Raw genomic sequence first — 22,950 nt, 5'->3', positions numbered from 1 at the left:
TAGAGATCATTTTACCTTCAACTTGCTTACCTGTTCACAATAACAGTAATATTGACCAGGGGTGCACAAACTTTTTCATGCCACCGTACATGTAAATCAGAAATTTTACGTCAACACAGAAGAAATATCTACCAAACAAAATGCCTATAAGTGGGAGTAAGGATTTAGATGATGACAAGATACAGCAGTGATAGCAAACCTATGGCACGCAGAGCCCTCTCTGTCAGCACGCGCGCTGTCGCCTCATCCAGCCGCTTAGAACTGCCGATGCGATCATGCTAGCAGTTCAAAGTTGTGCTGGAGCAGAGGAGACATTTCTCCTCGCTCTGACACTCTTCTCCTAGGCCAGAGGCCTGTTGCCCGGTGCCGTCACATAACATCTTGTGGCAGCGTAATGATGTCTTGTGGCCGCGCAGGAACTGAGGACCCAGCGACAAGCAGTGGTGGAGCGGGTGTGAGAAGGTGAGTATGTTTTTGTTTGTTTTTTTTTAAATTGTGTGCGGCTATACTAGGATGGGATGAAGATACTAGGATGGAGAACATATAAGGATGGGGCAACATGCCAGGATGTGGAACATACTAGGATGGGTCATATAAGGATTGGGCACACACAAGGTTGGGGAACACATAGGGATGGGGCACATGTAAGGATGGAGCACATACAAGAATGGGAAACATACAAGGATGGGAAACATACAAGGATGGGAAACATACAAGGATGGGAAACATACAAGGATGGGAAACATACAAGGATGGGAAACATACAAGGATGGGAAACATACAAGGATGGGAAACATACAAGGATGGGAAACAGACAAGGATGGGAAACATACAAGGATGGGAAACATACAAGAATGGGAAACATACAAGGATGGGAAACATACAAGGATGGGGGTAAATGCTAGGATGGGGAAACATACCAGGATGGAGTACATATAAGCATGGGGCACATACAAGGATAGGGTACATTTACCAGGATGGGGTATGTATAGGGATGGGGCACATATAAGGATGGGGCACATATACCAGGATGGGGTACATTTACCAGGATGGCATACATATAAGGATGGGGTACATTTACCAGGATGGGGTACATTTAACAGGATGGGGGATATATTTACCAGGAAATGGCCCCAGGAAGGGGGACACTAGCACAGGATGAGGGACATTACTACATAATGAAGGTGGAGTGGAGCAGCTCGTATGTCTTTTTTGTTGTCTGGGATTTAGAGATGTTCACACCTTGAAATGTAGATGTGGATTTCAGGGTGGAATCTGATGGCATTCCATGCTAAAATCTGTCTGTCGAATATTCAGCATTTTTTTCCTATAAAGCCCAATCCAACTGCTGTGTCTGGCGCGACAGTGGGAGCGGCTCAGCTTCGATGTGTGGTGAGCACGTATGAGCTGAGGAGAAGAGAAGACTGCAAAGGTAAGGCTAAAATCAGATCATTGTTTATATAATAGAATTGGTTAAATTGCCATGGTGGCACTTCGCAAAAAAATATGGGGTTTGGTTTGCAGTTTGGGCACTCGGGCTGTGAAAGGTTCTCCATCACTGGGATATAGGGGCTCATCAGAGAGTAATGGTGGTCCGGATGAGTGTCCAGGTCACAAGACAAAGCGGAGATCCATAATGAAGGTCGGCCACAGATGGAGGCGTCCTCCATGGGAAGCGCCGATGCCTCTTTTCTATCAGAGTGAAATCTGTGAAAATCCCGGAGGGTTTTGGGAGGTGACACGACCACAGCCACAGCCCGGCTTAGTAATTGTCCATCATGTACAGAACGGCTGGGAACTCTGTTTAGACAGAGGAACTTTCCGTGTGACCCACAGTAACCATTCACAGCACAGATTTCATTTATCCAGAAAAACTTTGATTGCTATGGGTGACATGGCCATATCGTGAGGCTGTCCATGTTCCCATAGCAACCAATGAGAAAGCAGCTTTCATTCTGTAAACATGGGAAAATAAGAGTAGCCTTGTGATTGGTCACTGTGAGTAACAAGGATAGTTGGGATCTTATCAAATTAGGACTGCAGCCACATCCGCCTGACATATGCACCCTGCGCCAATCAAGAGCCACAAAGAAAAGTATCTCAGGAAAAAAAATGTTCAAATCAAGTTTCTTTATTGAATACATTTTTGCCGACATTTTTCCCCTCTCACTCTTAATATTGGAAAAAATACTTAAAATATTGCAGCCTGAGCCTCGACATACACTGACCACAAACTGCGGAAAAACACAGAAAAGAGGTCCCCAAGGACAGAGGAAAATCACAGACTGAAAAGAGGCGCCGAAGAATCACAGACTGAAGAAAAAAAGCTGAGGAGAAGCACGGACAGAAGAAAGATGGAAAGGAAAAATCACAGACAGAAGAAAGACACCGAGGAGAAGAACCGAAAGAAGAAAGTCGATTACAGGCAGCAGGAACATGTCAAAGAGACCTACAGACAGAAGAAAAATGTAAGGGAAAAAAACACAGACAGAAGAAAGACACCAAAGAAAATGACAGACAGAAGAAAGACACCGAGGAGAATCACAGACTAAAGAAAGACACTGAGGAGAACCTCAGACCGAAGAAAGACGCCAAATAGAACCACAAACTGAAGAAAGACACAGAGGAGATTCACAGACAGAAGAAAGACACCGAGGAGAATCACAGACAGAAGAAAGACACCAAGGAGAACCACGGTCTGAAGAAAAACACAGAGCAAAACCACAGACAGAAGAAAGACACCAAAGAAAATCACAGACAGAAAAAAGACACTGAGGAGAAGAACCTAAAGTAGAAAGTGGATTACAGGCAGCAGGAACATGTCAAAGAGACCCACAGACAGAAGAAAAATGTAAGGGAAAAAAAACACAGACAGAAGAAAGACACCAAAGAAAATCACAGACAGAAGAAAGACACCAAGGAGAATCACAGACTAAAGAAAGACACTGAGGAGAACCTCAGACCGAAGAAAGACGCCAAATAGAACCACAAACTAAAGAAAGACACAGAGGAGATTCACAGACAGAAGAAAGACACCGAGGAGAATCACAGACAGAAGAAAGACACCAAGGAGAACCACGGACTGAGGAAAAACACAAAGGAGAACCACAGACAGAAGAAAGATGGAAAGGAAAAAATATAGATGAAAGGAAGAGGCCAAAGAGAACCAGACTGAAGAAAAACACAGAGGAGAACCACAGACAGAAGGAAAAAAAACATGGAGAATCACATACAGAAGAAAGATGAAAATTAAAAAAAACAAAATCAAAGAAAGACACCAAAGAGAACCACAAACTGAAGAAAGACACAGAGGAGATTCACAGACAGAAGAAAGACACCAAGGAGAACCACCGACAGAAGAAAGACACTGAGGAGAACCACAGACAGAAGAAAGACAAAGAGGAGATTCACAGACAGCAGAAAGATGTGAGGAGAACCACAGACAGAATCAAAATGTGAGGAGAACCACAGACAGAATCAAAATGTGAGGAGAACCACAGACAGAAGAAAGATGTGAGGAGAACCACAGACAGAAGAAAGATGTGAGGAGAACCACAGACAGAAGAAAGATGTGAGGAGAACCACAGACAGAAGAAAGATGTGAGGAGAACCACATACAGAAGAAAGATGTGAGGAGAACCACAGACAGAAGAAAGATGTGAGGAGAACCACAGACAGAAGAAAGATGTGAGGAGAACCACAGACATAAGATGCCTGGGAGATTTACAGACAGCAGAAAGAAGCTGAGGAGAACCGCACAGAGAACGAAGATGCTGAGGAGAATCACAGACAAAAGAAAGAGTGCCTTCACAGTGCATGTGATCACTATTTCTACATTACTGTCTCCTTTTACTGTGCTCAAGCATCCTCGAAATGGACTCCAACCGTACCTCATTCTCACTTTCTACTGTGCCCACCATCCTAACCTTTAGCTCTCACTCTTCTCATCCCTACTTTCTGTGGATTCCCTGATGCCCCATTGTCAGCCCCCTCAGATCCCCTCACCCTTGATCCCTCATATATGTCCTTTTCCTCACTCCCACATCTCTCTATACCCTCAGCCTCACCTCCTTGCATGGTTTCCACATTCACGCTGTCATTGTTCTCGCTGTTGGAAGACTCGCTGTTGGATGACGCACTTTCCCCTGTTCCGTCTGTCTGTGACCTTTGGTTTCCCTGAAAACTCACTGGATCCTCTGTGGAAAAGCATGATGAGCAAGATCTGTCAAGGAGTACACCCCATACTACTGGACTAGTTACTACTTACCTGCTGGGGGCATTGTTGTCTCATCCACCATCTTAGTTTCCGCTACAAGAACAGATAAGGATAAAAGGTAACCAAGCATAAAGAGCCAAGTATTTCTAAACACAGGAGCAGTAGCCAATCCCCTGATCCTGTACAAAGGAGCCCCTCTACAATCCACACATCCTACTCATGCCGAGAATCCTTTCTATAATCCACACACTCCACCCACTCTGAGGATCACCTCTACAATGCACACACCATGACCACTTTGAGGATCCCTTCCACAAAGCACACACCCCTCCCACGCCAAGGATTTTCTCTACAATCCATACACCCCATCAACGCCGAGTATTCCCACTACAATTCACACACCCCACCCACGCCGAGAATCCCCTCTACAATCCCCACACTTCACCCACATAGAGGATCCACTCAACTATCCACAAACACCATACACGCCTAGGGGTCACTCCTCAATCTACACACACCCCACCGATGCTGACGATCATCTGTATAAACCACACATCTGTCACGCTTCCCGGTCCCCTGGTCCCGTCCTCCGGTTCCCGTGGCCCGCTCCCCGCTCCCCGGCGGCGTCCCCTGCTTACCACTCCAGTCCCGGTCTCCTTTTCCCCGCCTGCAGCCTCCATGCGTCCAGCTCCCCGCTCCCGGCGCTCCTCTGCGACATGGGACTCCCAGCCGGGCGCTCCTGCTTCCTCCTCACCGCTTCCTGGACTGGCTTCTGGCACACGGGCCTTGCGCATGCGCATTAGGGCGCGCGCGCGGTCATTGACCCTTTCTTAAAGGGCCAGCACCCAGAAACAGGATATTGCATAGACAGGTACAGGGTATATAAGGTTTCTCTTTCCTGGTGAGCGGGGCCTGTTCTACGTGTTTAGCAAGCTAGTGTTCAGGTCCCCGTATTGCTTTGCCCTGTGCTTTGCCTTGTATTAACCCTGTCCTGTCTCGTAGAGCCTATCCTGCCACGCCAGTCGCTCCGAACCAATTCCATCCCTGGACCCTGACGGTGACTTCGGCGGATGTCCCACCACCTCTGCAGCTCCGCCAGTCTCCAGTCTCTGGCTCCGTTCGGTGACCCGTTCCATCGCTCAGCAGGTTCCGGATCCCGCCTGACCCTATATCCCGGCCTCGGACCCTGAGCCTCGTCACCCGGACTACCGTCCAGAACTCCGTGGGTTCAGCATCATCCACCTTTCCTGCTTCTCTACGGACTGTCCAGCTACCTATAGTTCTCCGGCTGCCGTGCATCAGGACCCTCTGGCGGGGTGACCAGCTTGGCTGCCTTCTCAGGGGAAATCGGTGTACGGTCCAGTGCTTCCACCACCCGGACGTAACAACATCCCAGCCACACTGAGGATCCCAGCTACAATCCAAACACTCTACCCACGCCGAGAATCCTTTCTACAACCCTCACACCACACCCACGCCTAGGATCCCCTCTACAATCCACACACCACACCTACCCTGAGGATTTTCTCTACAATCCACACACCCCACCCACCCTGAGGATTCCCTCTACAATCCACACACCTCACCCATGCTGAGGATCCTCTCAACAATCCACAGATGCCATCCCCTCCTAGGGGCCTCTCCACAATCCACACACCCAACTCATGCCGGGGAACCCCTCTATAATCCACACCCCACCCACGCCGAGGATGCCCTCTACAATCCACACTCTCCACCCACGCCGAGGATCCCTTCTACAATCCACACACCTCACGAATACCGAAGATCCCATCTACAATCCACACACCCCACCTACGCCAAAGTTCTCGCCACAATCAACATACCTTACTCACACCGAGGAACCCGTCAACAATCCACATAACACCCATGCTGACGATCACCTCTACAATCAACACACCGCACCCACCCCGCGGATCTCCTGTACAATCCACACCCCACCCAGGTCTAGGGCCCCCTTATAATACACACATCCCACCCATGCAGAGGATCACCTCTACAATTCAAATACATTGCTGTCCACTGTTCCTCTATAGTTATACTTGTCAATGACATGGAGGTTTGGGGTTCTCACTTTGTTGTGGGGTATCTGTGATCTCCTCATTTTCTAAAAAATAAAAAGAAAATCTATTATATAAACCATTATACACTGATAATCCCAGGAAACAATGTGGACATGAGGTGTTCATTGGAGCTGGGATGCGACAGCCAAGGAGCGAGAGACGAGTAGCCTGGCACCCCAACCATGACTCTAATACCTCTGACTACTGAGACGCTGTCACTCACTGTTCACATTGGTTCATTATCAGAATCTATCACCTCTTCCAGACCGAATTCCACACCTCAATGGGCCCCTCCCCGAACCCAGCGCTAACAATGGTTGTCATCTGCTTGGAGCAGTCACTGCTTAGATCAAACATCCACAGAGTGACCAGAAAAACTTTACAGTTTATGGAAATCATAACCAGACCAGTCCCAACAATTACCCTAGGAATATAGAGGAGGATATAAAGCCACGGTGTGCCTGTAGGATCAGACTTACCTGCAATGGAGCTCTCGACGGGGGGAGTCGTGTCCACAATGGTCACAGTCTCCTCTACAGAGAACACAAGGAGACAAGGATGAGATGTAATGTCTAGTTGAAACCCGAGAGCTTCTCTGTACAACCAGAGCACCTTTCATAGGGCCTCCCAGTTGCCATAATGATCATTACCAAGAAATCCTAACATCATACACAATTACCCCAATACCAGAAAACCCCATAAACTCTGTAGTTAACCCATAATCTTTAAAAAAGAAAAACAAAAAAAGAGAAAAGGTAAGAAGGTCAGAGCGGAGAGAATACCAGTAAAAACAACTAAAGCTCACCAATAAGACACAAAACTCAAAGGGTCACCATCTCAGCACCTCTGCCGCAGTGTGATCAACCAAGAAACCAACACCACCAAGATCCAACACCCCAAGGAACACCACCTCATCACCTCCGCCACAGTGTGGCCAAACAAGAAACCATCACCACCAAGACCCAACACACTAAGGATCACCACCTCTGCCACAATGTAACCAAACAAAAAACCATCACCAAGACCGAACACCCCAAAGATCACCACCTCATCACCTCCACCACAGTGTGACCAAACAAGAAACCATCACCACCAAGACCCAACGCACTGTGGATCACCACCTCCACCACAATGAAACCAAACAAAAAAACATCACCAAGACCCAACACCCGAAGGATCACCATGTGGCGCCCTGGACTAGCCAGGTCATCACAGGGACTACAACACAACACCCCCACCCCAAGATAGGCACATCAGTCAGACACAAATCCTTGTTGCCCCCCTCCAGGGGCTGATGTCCACACCAGGTGGGGTGGAGCCAGGTGGGTGGCCCCACCCACTGAGGAGTTCACAGTCCTGGAGGAAGGAAAAGGAAGTCAGTTGAGTTAGGGAAGTGGAAGAGAGAGGAGTGAAGTAGTAGTTAGAGAAGCAAACTGACTGTGTCCGGGTACGTGGCCCGGGCACCGAGAGAAAGGTTGGCAGACGGTGGTGGCCGTCTGCAGGAGAGGCAGATCAACGCGGAACCGTAGGACCGGGGACGGGCAGTGGCCTGCCGGTACCGAACCGGGGAGCGAAGTGAAGCCATTGAGGCCTGCGGACCCCGACTAGGCTTGGAGTCGCCATTAAACAGGTCAAATCCGTTAGTGACCAGAACCCCAGGGGTTTCCAAACAGCCAAGACCCGATTGAAGGCAACCGTCCAACCAGCACAAGGGAAATACAGCTACCGCCACAGCTAGAGTTCCCAGGGCCAGAGCCTGCGGGCAAAAGGGCTCCTCCAGCCCATATACACGCAGGGGAGCGGGTTACCGGTGGGAAGCCATTGAGACCGAAGATACACAAAAAGGTGCAGGGAAAGGCAGCCACCACCAACCGTCCGGGAGAAACCACAGCAGCTGGCTGCGGGACCCGTCCATCCAGCCGTTTGTTTTACCAGAGACTTTGCATCCATTTGTGGCTGAGTGAGTACTATCGTGCCGTCCGGCACCGTGCTGCGCAGCCAAGCGACCCTGCACTTTGCCAACCCTGCCTCCCCGTCACCTCACCGGGCCCCGGGACCACCAACCCCCCTACCCACGGAGGGGAGAGAAACATCCCAGCTGCTCCCTGCCATCGCTCCCGGGATCCCCGTCAACAGCAGCGGTGGTGCCCCAACCTCAGCACAAACCGTGGGTGGCGTCACGGACCAAATCCCCCAAACCACACTAACCCCCCTTTCACTCACTTCAGGGGCGAGGAGCGCCGCTCGAGTCCCCGGATCCGGCCCACCGCTCGAGCCACCGAGCAGCCATCGCAGCAGAGCCGGACCCGAGTGTTAGCGAGCGCAGCGCAGTGGTGTCCCTCCCCGCCCGCGACAACTACCTCTTCACCTCTGCCACAGTGTGACCAAACAAGAAACCATCACCACCAAGACCCAACGCCCTGTGGATCACCACCTCCGCCACAATGTAACCAAACAAAAAACCATCACGAAAACTCAACACCCCAAGGATCACAACCTCATCACCTCCGCCACAGTGTGATCAAACAAGAAACCATCACCACCAAGACCCAACGCCCTATGGATCACCACCTCCGCCACAATGTAACCAAACAAAAAAACATCACCAAGACCCAACACCCCAAGGATCACCACCTCATCACCTCTGCCACAGTGTGACCAAACAAGAAACCATCACCAAGACCAAATATCCAAGGATCACCACCTCCACTACAGTGTGACCAAGCAAGAGACCATGACCACCAGGACCCAATACCCTGAGAATCACCACCTCTGTAAGAGTGGACAATGGCTGACACATTCCTACCCCTGAAGACTCCAATCGCTTAATTGTATTATGTTGTAGAATAATGTGAATAATGTCTTGCGTCTCTTGTAAATATTATGTCATGTGAATTGTATTTTATTGTGCCGTTTCCTAGTGTAACGTATAATATAGGATGCGATAATGTAAAGTATAATGTATAGCGGTGTTATAGGTACAATGTGATTTTCTGGATTTTATTTTGGATATTTTATCTCTCACTGTTAAAATTAACCGACTCTTAAAATTATAAAAATTATAGACTGTTCATGTCTTTGTCAGATGGCAACTTACAAAATCAGCAAGGGATCAAATACTTATTTCCTTCACTGTAGGTATCCACGGTTCCGACCACAAGCACCTAATTGTCCCTAAATGCGTCGCAGTAACCAGGCTACTGCAATACCCTGCACATGAGGTAAGTGACATAGGTTTTCAGAAGAACTACTCTACATTTCTAATTGAAGGTATTTGCTAAAATTCTTATTATACCTACTACATAATGGGATAGGATCTTGGAGATGGGAATGTCCCTTTAACACGTTTTTTTAAGCTTACATGCGCCACCACAAGAAATGTACTACAATCAAGGATGGGCTTACAATATTGCTGTACTTACACCATTTTTGTGCAGTAAATTATGTTGAATTTCTTAGCCATGCTCATCTGCACCTTCTTTCCATGAAGCCTTGCTTTTAAAAAAAAAAAAAGTCCCCCTTCCTCATATATAGCATATATAGCCTAGTCGTACTCCTTCACATGTAGCATATATAGCCTAGTCGGTCTTCCCCCCATATAGCATATATAGCTCAATCCCCCTTCCCCATATATAGCAAATATGAGGAGCTTTCTATTGCCAACATCATAGTGTATCTCGGCCGAAGACAAGTTTTTTGAAAGAAAAAAAAAAAGCGCATGGACGCCATTTACCAGCAAATGGACCTTGTGACAACACAGCCCCAACCCCCACCCCTCAGATACATCGGCCTGCATGATAAAAGTCTGTGAAAGATCAGGCTGACTGAGTATAGGTGCAGTGGAAAAAAAAAATAAATCTCTTTTTAGAGAAAAAAGCCTGCTGGGCAGAGTTTGACCATATAATGAAATCTGACCCCTTTTGTGTCGACGATAACAGGTATCCCAAAAATTGTACCTCTTGGACAGCGAAACCACACTTCTCCAGTTTGGCATATAGTTTGTGATCTCTTAAATCTGTAATACCAGTTTTACATATACCGTATTTTTCGGACCATAAGATGCACTTTTTTTCCCCAAAATGTTGGGCGAAAGTGGGGGGTGCGTCTTATGGTCTGAATATAGGGCTGCGGCGGGGAATGAGGGTCATCGTAGGCACGAGCAGGCTGCAGCAGCGGCTGCCGTGACCGTGTGGTCCCACTCATTACATATGCATGCCCATCCTCCCGCCCATATCTCAGCGCTGAAGCCGGCGCTGACAGGTGGGCGGGGTGATGGGCAGGGGGGGCGCGCATATTAAACAGCCGGCCGTGATCACCCCTGGCAACTACAGCCTGGAGTGATCATGTGCGGCTGTATTCACTGCTCCCCGCGCATCATCATCAGCGCGGGGGGCAGTGAATAAGTACGGTATACTCACTGTTCCCCTGCAGCATCGCTCGTCCTCCTGTCTGCCGGTCAGCTGATCTGTGTAGAGAGCTGTGAGCACAGCGATGACGTCATCGCTGTGCGCGCCGCTAGTCACGCAGGACAGCTAATCGGTAGACAGGAGGATGAGCGATGCTGCAGGGAAGTGACCGGTGACGGCTCCACACAGATCAGCGGCGCTGCTGTCGCCACAGACAGGGGGAGGAGCAATTCTGCATGGAGCGAGGAAAGGTGAGTATAAACGTTTAATTTTTTTTGTGTGATACAGAATACATGCCATATAGCAGGATGGGGGTATATAGCAGGATGGGGCCATATAGCAGGATGGATGGGGGTATATAGCAGGATGGATGGGGGTATATAGCAGGATAGATGGGGGTATATAGCAGGATAAGGGCATATACCAGGATGGCAGTATATATCAGGATGGGGGCATATAGCAGGATGGCAGTATATAGCAGTATGGGGGTATATAGCAGGATGGGGGTATATAGCAGGATGGGGGTATATAGCAGGATAAGGGCATATACCAGGATGGGGTACATATACAAGGCAGGAGGATCATTACCAGGATGGGGTACCTTAGCAGAGCATTTGGGGACATTACCCCCATAACAGTGTCAGCAGCAGATCCTCACCCCATAACAGTGTGTCATGACCACATTTTTTCCTTAAAATTTTCTTTAACTATTTTCCTCCTCTAAAACCAGGGTGCGTCTTATGGTCCGTTGCGTCTTATAGTCCGAAAAGTATGGTAACTGATGTGTCTCTATATCGGGTGTGTAAATCAAGATATCGTCCAAATAAACCACTACAAACTTATCAACCAATTGGTGAAAAATATCATTCACAAAATGCTGGAAAACGGCGGGGGCGTTAGTGAGACCAAATGGCATGACCAGACTTTCGAAGTGACAATCAGGTGTATTGAAATCCATTTTCCATTCATCCCTTCTCAGATTCTAACCAGATTGTAGCTCACTTAAATCCAACGTGGAGAACCACTTAGCTGCCACAATCTGGTTGAATAAATCCAGAATCAGAGGGAGAGGATAAAGGTCCAGTCACACTAAGCAACTTACCAGTGATCCCAACAACGATAGGGATCGCTGGTAAGTTGCTAGGAGGTTGCTGGTGAGCTGTCACACTGCGACGCTCCAGCGATCCCACCAGCAACCTGACCTGGCAGGGATCGCTGGAGCGTGGCTACACGAGTTGCTGGTGAGATCACCAGCAACCAGTGACCAGCCCCCAGTCTCCTAGTTACAGCACACATCAGGTTAATTAACCCGATGTGTGCTGCAGCTAAATGTGCACAGAGCAGGGAGCAGCGCACAATGCTTAGCGCTGGCTCCTTGCTCTCCTAGTTACAGCACACATCGGGTTAATTGCCTGATGTGTGCTGCAGCTAAATGTGCACAGAGCAGGGAGCAGCGCACAATGCTTAGCGCTGGCTCCTTGCTCTCCTAGTTACAGCACACATGGGGTTAATTAACCCGATGTGTGCTGCAGCTACATGTGCACACAGCAGGAGCCGGCAGCACAGGCAGTGAGAGCGGGGGAGGCTGGTATCAAAGGTAAATATCGGGTAACCAAGGACAGGGCTTCTTGGTTACCCGATGTTTACATTAGTTACCAGCCTCAGCAGAAGCTGGCTCACTGCTCACTGCACATTAGTTGTTGCTGTCTCGCTGTCACACACAGCGATCTGTGCTTCACAGCGGGACAGCAACAACTAAAAAATGGCCCAGGACATTCAGCAACAACCAACGACCTCACAGCAGGGGCCAGGTTGTTGCTGGATGTCACACACAGCGACATCGCTAGCAACGTCACAAAAGTTGTTCGTTACCAGCGATGTTGCTAGCGATGTTGCTTAGTGTGACGGGGCCTTAAGGGTCTCGGATGGTAATTAGATTCAATTCCTAAAAATCCAAACAAGAAGTACGCTGCCGCCACGGGTGAAGAGAAGGGTCTGATACGTCTCTTCTCCACACTCTCAGCAATGTAATCTGTCATGGCCCGTCTGGACCAGAAAGATTATACAGTCTGGACTTGGGTAGTTTTGCTCCCGGAAGCAGATTAATGGGACATTCATATACACGATGAGGAGGCAAATCCTGACACCCCCTCTCCGAAATTACATCCTCAAAATAAGACAAAAATGCAGGTAAGGACTCAGTAGAAACCGCAGAGAGAGAGAAAATACAGTTGTTTCCCTGGATTGCCAATCTACTACAGGATTATGTTTCACCAACCAGGGTAGACCCAGTACAATAGGAGCGGGAAGACCCCCCAGGACATAGCAGGGAATTACTTCATAATGCAGGGGCTTTCCCTCAGTCTTATATCATGTACAATCTGTATCAGGCATCCCTGAGCAAGCCGAGCTGAGTCAATAGCATAGATGGAGATGGGTTTAGTAACATACTGCAGGTAAGCCCATGAGTCCTTACAAACAGAGCATCCACCATGCTGACTCCTGCTCCACCGTCCACAAATATGGAAGTGTCCTCAGTCCTGCTCTCTAGCACCACCTCTGCTGTTAGTACAAACCAAGAATTACATGTAGGAGACAAACTCACATCCCGATTGTCCATCCCCGCACCACCAAGGGTCAGCCAAGTCCAACTGTTCCTTTTTGCTTAGGAACCAAGAGTCAGGCTCCAATAAAACAACCCTTTTTAACCACAAAGGAAACAAATGCCTTTATTTTTGTGGATCTCAGTGTTAACATGTGAAGTATTGGCTCCTCAAACCCATGAGTGCTGCCCTGAGATAGGGTCTCCAGGGAAGGTGGTCTCACCAACCTATCTCGGAGGTGTCTATCCATACAAATAGCCAAGGACATGGCATCCTCCAAGGACTCAGGGGTCTCATAAATCACCAAAGTTCAACCTCTCTGACAGTCCCTGACAAAATTGGCTTCTAAGGCGGGCTTTGCACACTACGACATCGCAGGTGCGATGTCGGTGGGGTTAAATTGAAAATGACGCACTTCCGGCATCGCATGCGACATCGTAGTGTGTAAAGCCTAGATGATACGATTAACGAGCGCAAAAGCATCGTAATCGTATCATCGGTGCAGCGTTGGCGTAATCCATGATTACGCTGACGCGACGGTCCGATGTTGTTCCTCGCTCCTGCGGCAGCACACATCGCTGTGTGTGAAGCCGCAGGAGCGAGGAACATCTCCTACCGGCGTCACTGCGGCTTCCATAGGATATGCGGAAGGAAGGAGGTGGGCGGGATGTTTACATCCCACTCATCTCCGCCCCTCCGCTCCTATTGGCCGCCTGCCGTGTGATGTCGCAGTGACGCCATATGACCCGCCCCCTTAATAAGGAGGCGGTTCGCCGGCCAGAGCGACGCTCGCAGGACAGGTGAGTCCATGTGAAGCTGCCGTAGTGATAATGTTCGCTACGGCAGCTATCACAAGGATATCGCAGTTGCGACCGGGGCGGGGACTATCGCGCTCGGTATCGCTAGAATCGGCTTGCGATGTCGTAGTGTGCAAAGCCCGCCTAAGAGTCGGATCATTCCACTTGTTGTCATTTGCCCTTCTACGAAATGCTGAACAATAAGTCTCTGCTAACTGATCCCCCTGCTGGAGGCGATGAAGCCTGGGCATAGCCAAGTACACTTGGTCAGGATCATCATAGATGAATCCTAAAGCCTCAAAAAATTCATCCACTGACCGGAGGCAACCAGAGCCTTGTGGCAAAGAGGAAGCCCGGGATTGAGGATCCGAAGCCTAAAGTAAAATTTACAGGCCTCCCTCATTCCCCAGAAAACCTTTCTAGGAGAGCAATCTGAGGCTCAGGTTAGACCTTCAGAATCTCCAAAACCTGCAGTCAGCGATCACTGCTGCTGCTTAATAGCTGACCGAAGGTCTGATACTTCCAGAGACAAACCCTTAAGCCGCTCAGGCAGAACAGTGACGGGATCCATAATAAAGGCCCATAATACAGTTTTGTTTGTATTTTCTTTTTTGGGCAGGTGATAATGTCACGCTAGGTATGGGGGAATACCAGACAAACGGCAAAAGGGGGGAGTGGAGAAGATGGAGACCCCCTGGTAAAACGTACCACTGGTCCCTGGCTCTCCTGGCATCCCTAGATAGGTTCCGCACTTATACGCCGGTCAGGATACCAAGGCCCTGGCTAACCATGAAATAGGCCCTAGGTAGTGACCCAATGGTATGAGCACTAGTCAACCCCACTAAGACCTAAATACACAGGAAAATAAAACGGGAATGCAAACGGAAAACTTATCTGCAAGATGACTTTGGGAGAATGACAGCAACAGACAACAAGGTGATGATACGACAGGAGATTTCATGATGACTGCTTGTAATCTGCACAGCATAGGAGTAAACTCTATCACCGGCAACAAACAAAGGGGAAATGCAGGTATATTTAGACACAGGGAGTGGGGATAAGGATTTGCTGCTGAACTGCCAAGACATCCTCAAGATTCTAAAGGGAAAGAGTTAACCCTTACAGGGAAGATACATAGAACTCCATTCACACAAAGAAAGAATGAAATATCAAAGAGAAGTTTGTGCAGCCAAACGCAGCAACCTTCTTCAGCTGGACACCACAGGGTTGTCTCCACCGTGACACACCCGTACCAGCCACAACCACACAATACACAGAGGGTTCCCACCTGTCCTCCTCCAGCGCAGTGTGACCAACCATAAACAAGTCACCACCACACAACACCTCGAGGGACACCACCCCTCCTCCTCCACCACAGCGTGATCAACCATAAACATGTCACCACCACACAAAACCCCGGGGGACACCACCCCACCGCCTCCACCACAGTGTGACCAACCATAAACATGCCACCACCACACAACACCCCGAGGGACACCACCCCACCACCTCCACCACAGTGTGACCAACCATAAACATGCCACCACCACACAACACCCCGAGGGACACCACCCCACCGCCTCCACCACAGTGTGACAAACCATAAACATGTCACCACCACACAAAACCCCGGGGGACACCACCCCACCACCTCCACCACAGTGTGACCAACCATAAACATGCCACCACCACACAACACCCCGAGGGACACCACCCCACCGCCTCCACCACAGTGTGACCAACCATAAACATGCCACCACCACACAACACCCCGAGGGACACCACCCCACCGCCTCCACCACAGTGTGACCAACCATAAACATGCCACCACCACACAACACCCCGAGGGACACCACCCCACCACCTCCACCACAGTGTGACCAACCATAAACATGCCACCACCACACAACACCCCGAGGGACACCACCCCACCACCTCCACCACAGTGTGACCAACCATAAACATGTCACCACCACACAAAACCCCGGGGGACACCACCCCTCCTCCACCAGCACAGTGTGATCAACCATAAACATGCCACCACCACACAACACCCCGAGGGTCACCACCTCACCGCTTCCTCCACAGTGTGACCCACCATAAACATGCCACCATCACACAACACCCCGAGGGACACCACCCCTCCTCCTCCACCACAGCGTGATCAACCATAAACATGTCACCACCACACAAAACCCCGGGGGACACGACCCCACCGCCTCCACCACAGTGTGACCAACCATAAACATGCCACCACCACACAAAACCCCGGGGGACACCACCCCACCACCTCCACCACAGTGTGACCAACCATAAACATGCCACCACCACACAACACCCCGAGGGACACCACCCCACCGCCTCCACCACAGTGTGACCAACCATAAACATGCCACCACCACACAACACCCCGAGGGACACCACCCCACCGCCTCCACCACAGTGTGACCAACCATAAACATGCCACCACCACACAACACCCCGAGGGACACCAACCCACCACCTCAACCACAGTGTGACCAACCATAAACATGCCACCACCACACAACACCCCGAGGGACACCACCCCACCGCCTCCACCACAGTGTGACAAACCATAAACATGTCACCACCACACAAAACCCCGGGGGACACCACCCCTCCTCCACCAGCACAGTGTGATCAACCATAAACATGCCACCACCACACAACACCCCGAGGGTCACCACCTCACCGCTTCCTCCACAGTGTGACCCACCATAAACATGCCACCATCACACAACACCCCGAGGGACACCACCCCACCGCCTCCACCACATTGTGATCAACCATAAACCTGCCACAACTACACAACACAACCTCAAGGGTCATCACCTCAATGCCTCCACCACAGTGTGACCAACAACAAAGCGGCCACCATCACACAACACCCCGAGGGTCACCACCCCACCTCCACAGTGTGACCATCCATAAACCTGCCACAACTACACAACACCCCAAGGGTCGAGGGTCACCACCCCACCTCCACAGTGTGACCATCCATAAACCTGCCACAACTACACAACACCCCAAGGGTCGAGGGTCACCACCCCACCTCCACAGTGTGACCAACCATAAACCTGCCACAACTACACAACACCTCGAGGGTCACCACCCCACCTCCACAGTGTGACCAACCATAAACCTGCCACCATCACACAACACCCCGAGGGTTACCACCCCACTTCCACAGTGTGACCAACCATAAACCTGCCACCATCACACAACACCCCGAGGGTTACCACCCCACCTCCACAGTGTGACCAACCATAAACCTGCCACCATCACACAACACCCTCAGAGTCACCACCCCACTTCCTCCACAACAGTGTGACCAACCATAAACCTGCCACCACAATGCAAACCTAGAAGAAGGCAGAGACCGTGTCCTTAGGGCAAGACTCCTACAATGTGAGCAGAGGAAGCCCTCAGTAACAGTGACAACCCAAGTAATGCCCCGGAGCCCCCGCTATCCAGACTTACCCTGAGCGGCCACAATGGAGACAAACAGAAGAGCGACCAGACAGAGCAGAGCCATCCTGCAAAGAGAAGAAACCAATGAGATAAACTGCATCCTCCCCAGCCATAAAATAACAAGAAAAAAAACAGACCCACACCCCCTCACTGACAACCAGCCTGTATAAATATGTGCGAAGTTGTCAGCCCCGCCCCCTAGTAATGACATCACTGATAGAATGACATGTGATCACACATGAGACCACAACCCTTTTATACTTCCCCACTCTCTGCAGATTTCACCAATATAATGATGTGATGAGATATCAGACCACACCCCTGGTATACAGCCACACCCCCTGGCGATGACATCACAGATATGACATGTGATCAGACATGAGCCCACACCCTTTATATACAGCCGCACCCCCCTGGCGATGACATCACAGATATGACATGTGATCAGACATGAGACCACACCCTTTATATACAGCCGCACCCCCCTGGCGATGACATCACAGATATGACATGTGATCAGACATGAGCCCACACCCTTTATATACAGCCGCACCCCCCTGGCGATGACATCACAGATATGACATGTGATCAGACATGAGACCACACCCTTTATATACAGCCGCACCCCCCTGGCGATGACATCACAGATATGACATGTGATCAGACATGAGCCCACACCCTTTATATACAGCTGCGCCCCCTGGCGATGACATCACAGATATGACATGTGATCAGACATGAGACCACACCCTTTATATACAGCTGCGCCCCCTGGTGATGACATCACAGATATGACATGTGATCAGACATGAGCCCACACCCTTTATATACAGCCGCACCCCCCTGGTGATGACATCACAGATATGACATGTGATCAGACATGAGCCCACACCCTTTATATACAGCTGCGCCCCCTGGTGATGACATTGTAAAATAGTGGTCAAGTTCCTGCCCCTGAAGACACCAAATGTGTCCTTAAATATATCTATGAGCATATAGTAATGTTGTGTAGGAATGTATAGTGTAAGGCATTGTAATGTATAAGATGTAGCAGGGTTGAGAATGTTGCTATGTGTCGGTGTAGCAGTGCTGAGGATGTAATGTATGTGTATTGGTATACACTGTAATTTTTAATGTAGTATATAATATATGACGCTTAAGGCTATGTGCGCACTATGACATTTTTGCACTTCTCAAAAACGCTGCGTTTTTTGCAGCAAAAAACGCACAAAAACACACCCGCTGCAAAAACGCATGCATTTTTACCGCGTTTCGATGCTTTTTTAATCACTGTGTATTGCTGCATTTTTCCAATGCATTGCATGGGTAAAAAACGCAGTAAAATGCAGTAAAGAATTGAAATGTCCATTTTTTTTGTTTTTTAGCTCAAAAACGCAGCTAAAAAAAAAAAAAAAAAAGCTGTGTGCAGACAGCAAAAATTCTGGGGAAGCAAAGTCATGCAGTTATGAGCCCAAGAACACACCCGAAAAACGCCGCGAAAAACGCTTAGTGCGCACATTGCCTAATAAGGTATATAAGTGTTATAGGTGCAGGTGAAAGGTTAAATCTGCCCAGCAACAGACAGCTGGGATTAGCCAATAGGAAAGGAGCCACTGCTGAGGGAGAGAAAAGATTTTTGTGGTAACGTCAGTTGGGGCCAGACCTGTGACAGGAGCAGAGCTCAGGTGTGAGGAGCAGCAGAGCCGCATAGTATGGGGGATTAGTGACAGGAACAGACCTCAGGTGTGAGGAGCAGCAGAGCCGCATAGTATGGGGGATTAGTGACAGGAGCAGACCTCAGGTGTGAGGAGCAGCAGAGCCGCATAGTATGGGGGATTAGTGACAGGTGCAGACCTCAGGTGTGAGGAGCAGCAGAGCCGCATAGTATGGGGGATTAGTGACAGGTGCAGACCTCAGGTGTGAGGAGCAGCAGAGCCGCATAGTATGGGGGATTAGTGACAGGAGCAGACCTCAGGTGTGAGGATCAGCAGAGCCGCATAGTATGGGGGATTAGTGACAGGAGCAGAGCTCAGGTGTGAGGATCAGCAGAGCCGCATAGTATGGGGGATTAGTGACAGGAACAGTCTCAGGTGTGAGGAGCAGCAGAGCCTCATAGTATGGGGGATTAGTGACAGGAACAGACCTCAGGTGTGAGGATCAGCAGAGCCGCATAGTATGGGGGATTAGTGACAAGAGCAGAGCTCAGGTGTGAGGAGCAGCAGAGCCGCATAGTATGGGGGATTAGTGACAGGAGCAGAGCTCAGGTGTGAGGAGCAGCAGAGCCGCATAGTATGGGGGATTTGTGACAGGAGCAGACCTCAGGTGTGAGGAGCAGCAGAGCCGCATAGTATGGGGGATTAGTGACAGGAGCAGAGCTCAGGTGTGAGGAGCAGCAGAGCCGCATAGTATGGGGGATTAGTGACAGGAGCAGAGCTCAGGTGTGAGGAGCAGCAGAGCCGAATAGTATGGGGGATTAGTGACAGGAGCAGAGCTCAGGTGTGAGGAGCAGCAGAGCCGCATAGTATGGGGGATTAGTGACAGGAACAGAGCTCAGGTGTGAGGAGCAGCAGAGCCGCATAGTATGGGGGATTAGTGACAGGAACAGACCTCAGGTGTGAGGAGCAGCAGAGCCGCATAGTATGGGGGATTAGTGACAGGAGCAGGGCTCAGGTGTGAGGATCAGCAGAGCCGCATAGTATGGGGGATTAGTGACAGGAACAGTCTCAGGTGTGAGGAGCAGCAGAGCCTCATAGTATGGGGGATTAGTGACAGGAACAGACCTCAGGTGTGAGGAGCAGCAGAGCCGCATAGTATGGGGGATTAGTGACAGGAGCAGAGCTCAGGTGTGAGGAACAGCAGAGCCGCATAGTATGGGGGATTTGTGACAGGAACAGATCTCAGGCGTGAGGAGCAGCAGAGCCGCATAGTATGGGGGATTAGTGACAGGAGCAGAGCTCAGGCGTGAGGAGCAGCAGAGCCGCATAGTATGGGGGATTAGTGACAGGAACAGATCTCAGGTGTGAGGAGCAACAGAGCCGCATAGTATGGGGGATTAGTGACAGGAACAGTCTCAGGTGTGAGGAGCAGCAGAGCCGCATAGTATGGGGGATTAGTGACAGGAGCAGAGCTCAGGTGTGAGGATCAGCAGAGCCGCATAGTATGGGGGATTAGTGACAGGAGCAGATCTCAGGTGTGAGGAGCAGCAGAGCCGCATAGTATGGGGGATTAGTGACAGGAGCAGAGCTCAGGTGTGAGGAGCAGCAGAGCCGCATAGTATGGGGGATTAGTGACAGGAGCAGACCTCAGGTGTGAGGAGCAGCAGAGCCTCATAGTATGGGGGATTAGTGACAGGAGCAGATCTCAGGTGTGAGGAGCAGCAGAGCCGCATAGTATGGGGGATTAGTGACAGGAGCAGAGCTCAGGTGTGAGGAGCAGCAGAGCCGCATAGTATGGGGGATTAGTGACAGGAGCAGAGCTCAGGTGTGAGGAGCAGCAGAGCCGCATAGTATGGGGGATTAGTGACAGGAGCAGACCTCAGGTGTGAGGAGCAGCAGAGCCGCATAGTATGGGGGATTAGTGACAGGAGCAGATCTCAGGTGTGAGGAGCAGCAGAGCCGCATAGTATGGGGGATTAGTGACAGGAGCAGAGCTCAGGTGTGAGGAGCAGCAGAGCCGCATAGTATGGGGGATTAGTGACAGGAGCAGAGCTCAGGTGTGAGGAGCAGCAGAGCCGCATAGTATGGGGGATTAGTGACAGGAACAGACCTCAGGTGTGAGGAGCAGCAGAGCTGCATAGTATGGGGGATTTGTGACAGGAGCAGACCTCAGGTGTGAGGAGCAGCAGAGCCGCATAGTATGGGGGATTAGTGACAGGAGCAGACCTCAGGTGTGAGGAGCAGCAGAGCCGCATAGTATGGGGGATTAGTGACAGGAGCAGACCTCAGGTGTGAGGAGCAGCAGAGCCGCATAGTATGGGGGATTAGTGACAGGAACAGACCTCAGGTGTGAGGAGCAGCAGAGCCGCATAGTATGGGGGATTAGTGACAGGAGCAGAGCTCAGGTGTGAGGATCAGCAGAGCCGCATAGTATGGGGGATTAGTGACAGGAACAGTCTCAGGTGTGAGGAACAGCAGAGCCTCATAGTATGGGGGATTAGTGACAGGAACAGACCTCAGGTGTGAGGAGCAGCAGAGCCGCATAGTATGGGGGATTAGTGACAGGAACAGTCTCAGGTGTGAGGAGCAGCAGAGCCGCATAGTATGGGGGATTAGTGACAGGAGCAGAGCTCAGGTGTGAGGAGCAGCAGAGCCGCATAGTATGGGGGATTAGTGACAGGAGCAGAGCTCAGGTGTGAGGAGCAGCAGAGCCGCATAGTATGGGGGATTAGTGACAGGAACAGACCTCAGGTGTGAGGAGCAGCAGAGCCGCATAGTATGGGGGATTTGTGACAGGAGCAGACCTCAGGTGTGAGGAGCAGCAGAGCCGCATAGTATGGGGGATTAGTGACAGGAGCAGACCTCAGGTGTGAGGAGCAGCAGAGCCGCATAGTATGGGGGATTAGTGACAGGAGCAGACCTCAGGTGTGAGGAGCAGCAGAGCCGCATAGTATGGGGGATTAGTGACAGGAACAGACCTCAGGTGTGAGGAGCAGCAGAGCCGCATAGTATGGGGGATTAGTGACAGGAGCAGAGCTCAGGTGTGAGGATCAGCAGAGCCGCATAGTATGGGGGATTAGTGACAGGAACAGACCTCAGGTGTGAGGAGCAGCAGAGCCTCATAGTATGGGGGATTAGTGACAGGAGCAGATCTCAGGTGTGAGGAGCAGCAGAGCCGCATAGTATGGGGGATTAGTGACAGGAGCAGAGCTCAGGTGTGAGGAGCAGCAGAGCCGCATAGTATGGGGGATTAGTGACAGGAGCAGAGCTCAGGTGTGAGGAGCAGCAGAGCCGCATAGTATGGGGGATTAGTGACAGGAGCAGACCTCAGGTGTGAGGAGCAGCAGAGCCGCATAGTATGGGGGATTAGTGACAGGAGCAGATCTCAGGTGTGAGGAGCAGCAGAGCCGCATAGTATGGGGGATTAGTGACAGGAGCAGAGCTCAGGTGTGAGGAGCAGCAGAGCCGCATAGTATGGGGGATTAGTGACAGGAGCAGAGCTCAGGTGTGAGGAGCAGCAGAGCCGCATAGTATGGGGGATTAGTGACAGGAACAGACCTCAGGTGTGAGGAGCAGCAGAGCTGCATAGTATGGGGGATTTGTGACAGGAGCAGACCTCAGGTGTGAGGAGCAGCAGAGCCGCATAGTATGGGGGATTAGTGACAGGAGCAGACCTCAGGTGTGAGGAGCAGCAGAGCCG

The sequence above is a fragment of the Anomaloglossus baeobatrachus genome, chromosome 6 (assembly GCF_048569485.1).
Source record: "Anomaloglossus baeobatrachus isolate aAnoBae1 chromosome 6, aAnoBae1.hap1, whole genome shotgun sequence".
Classification (NCBI taxonomy): Eukaryota; Metazoa; Chordata; class Amphibia; order Anura; family Aromobatidae; genus Anomaloglossus; species Anomaloglossus baeobatrachus.
Note: the sequence above shows the minus strand (reverse complement) of the source record.